General features: G+C 39.8%; 1 long non-coding RNA gene across 1 annotated transcript in view; it reads left to right on the plus strand.

Annotated features, from left to right (window-relative positions):
• The window catches only part of LOC112074200 (uncharacterized), a 2,697-nt gene extending 753 nt beyond the window's left edge, over positions 1 to 1,944 (plus strand). The window contains exons 2-3 of the long non-coding RNA XR_002894695.2: positions 14 to 85; positions 1,705 to 1,944. This is a non-coding gene — a long non-coding RNA (uncharacterized lncRNA). The remainder of the gene's footprint in view (positions 1 to 13; positions 86 to 1,704) is intronic.
• The last annotated feature ends 804 nt before the right edge of the window (positions 1,945 to 2,748 follow it).

Genomic DNA, 2,748 nt, shown 5'->3' on the forward strand with positions numbered 1-2,748 from the left:
GTGTGTGTTCCAGGGGCCTCCGGGACCACCAGGTCCTCCTGGCCCTCCTGGGCCACAGGGCTTCGTCGGCATCCCAGGGCCCCAGGTAGGAGAAAGGGGGAGCAGGGTGGTGGGGTCACGTCCTATTGAATTGTATTGAATATAATTAAATTAACCCTTTACTACACACATGGTAGACACAGCAGCAAACCTCATTCTTTTCACTCCCTATTCCTCTCTATTCGTCTTTATCGCTCTGTCATTCATCAAAATGAATATACCTTGGCCCTTTCTTTCTCTCTCTCTCTCTATTTCTCTCTCTCCCTCTGTCACTTTTCTCTATCTCTCTTTCTCTTTCTCTCTCTTTTTCTCTCTCTCTCTCTTTCTCTCTCGTTCTCTCTCTCTTTCTCGTTCTGTCTCTTTTTCTCTCTCTCTCTTTCTCTCTCTCTCTATTTCTCTCTCGCCCTCTGTCACTTTTCTCTCTCTCTTTCTCTCTCGTTCTCTCTCTGTCTTTCTTTTTTTCTTCTCTTCTCACTCTTGTTCCTTATTTTTCTCCACACTGTTTTTCTCCTCTCCTCTTCCACCTTCGTCCTTTCTCCTCCCACATTCCTCCTTCCAGGTCCCTTATTTCCTCTTCAGGTTTGGCTTCCATATTGGGTTCTGGCTTGGGCAGCTTGCGGTCATAGCTAACATAACTCTAAATGCAAATTAAGACCACATTAAAATTGCAAATTATTTAAAATGTATCTTAAATTTCCTAATTTAAACATGTTACACAATAGTAAAAGTAAATATGCAAGTACATAAATAACTATTGCGTCAATACAATAGCTAAAATCATATTCATGTAATGAAACTATGCTAATTGTTAACCCTTTGGGCTGTAAATGTATAATGGGAGTCTTTGATAAATCGTAGCACGGCTTTAAACATTCACTAACTCTTGTGGGAAGCTTTGGGACTGTAATATTACTATCGAAGTATGATACATCAGGAATATTGTTGATAATATTGATGGTTATAAACTGCTTAAAGTCATAATTAAATAGTTATTTAACCATTTAGTAAACGTATTGTAAATTAGAAGATCTTCAAATAAAGTGTTAGGAGAATATTTCCTCTGATTGTAGGGGAAATGTGAAATGTTAATTAATTCTCAACAGTCTACAAAGGTAAATCAGATGAATGGGAATGCTGAGAGGAGTGTACATAACATATGGGTCCCTTGTTTCCATTGGAAACAAAGATGTAATATTGGTTGTTAAAGACCAGGCTCAGTTCACTGTGTAAGACAATTGATTGATTGGTCTGAATATGATGTTCATGTATTCATCAAGCACCCAACCATAACGTTGTGTGCAGAAATCAAATTTGCACGTAAATGTCCTGTTGAAATCAAACCACTTTGAAATATATATTTTCACCTCTTGCACAGAGATCCCTGCATGGTCTTTAATCTGGTATTGTGTTTATCTCTCAAAATTAGACAAAACAATCTAATTATTTACACCAAACTATAWTCAAACTATTTAAATGAATTTAAATCGTTTTTAAAAACTAGACAACCAAACCAGAAGAGTCTGAACACAAACCAGGAGAGGGAGAACACAGGTGATTGGTTGATCCTTCAACCTTGAACCTGTGACCCCTCTGACTATTGGTGGAGAGGGATGTGGCAAGCCTGTGATTGGCTAAAACCAGTTGAACCTCAGTTCCTTCTTTCAGGGTATCCCTGGCAACGACGGTGTAACAGGGCAGCCGGGTCTGCCTGGGAAAACTGTAAGTAAACAGACAGTAAGGGGGAGTCACTTCCATTTAAATTCAGACACTTCAGAAAGTGGAAAAAATKATGCTCATTGTCAATGAATATCAATGACACTTTCTGATTCTAGAATTCATTAGCTGAATTGTCTAAATTGAAATGGATTTGACCCCAACCCATACATTAGGAGGCGGAGCTGGAGGAGAGTGCTACAGCTTTGTGATTTGGCTGATGAGAGGGGGGGGAGGGGGTAAGTCTGTTGTGACTGGAGCAATCTGGCAGAAGTTCATTGACGATCACAAAACTATACAGTAGGCACACTATGACTGAGTGGCAGTGCATAGTGACAAAGCATACAGTGTGTTTTTATGAAATAGTGGAATGCATGGCCTCACACTTTACTTTCTGTCTTCAAGATCAATTTATCATCCCCAAAATCCTAACCTTAATCCACTAAGGAGGGGTCAATGCAAAACTGATCTTGATCTTGCGTCTAAGGGGAACTTCATTCCTTCTACAATAAAAATGTTGGGGTGGTATACAAACTATAATGTATACGTACGATTTATTTCTCGCACATTCTATGATGCAACCAGCAGTGCAAAGTAATGAACTGCAGTACAGTGTTGAACTGCAGTCGTGTTTGAACTGCAGTACAGTGTTTAACTGCAGTACAGTATTAAGGTGTTGAATGCAGTACAGTGTTGAACTGCATGTAACAGTAAATAAAAAAAGTCGTTGACTGCAGTTACAGTGTAAACGGTGGTTTGAACTGCAGTTACAGTGTTGAAACTGCACTACAGTGTTGAACTAGGCAGTACAGTGTTGAACCTGCAGTACAGTGACATTTGAATGAACGATCCATTCAGAGTCCCAAATGGAACTGAATCCCCATAACCCATGGTGGTGTACTGCTATTGGCCAGAGTTCACATAGGGCATAAATTCCCCAGGAGTTGATGCTTTGCCAAGAGTCACATAGGGCACTAAGTGAATAGAACCATTTAG

This window comes from Salvelinus sp. IW2-2015, unplaced genomic scaffold (assembly GCF_002910315.2).
Source record: "Salvelinus sp. IW2-2015 unplaced genomic scaffold, ASM291031v2 Un_scaffold2533, whole genome shotgun sequence".
Lineage (NCBI taxonomy): Eukaryota > Metazoa > Chordata > Actinopteri > Salmoniformes > Salmonidae > Salvelinus > Salvelinus sp. IW2-2015.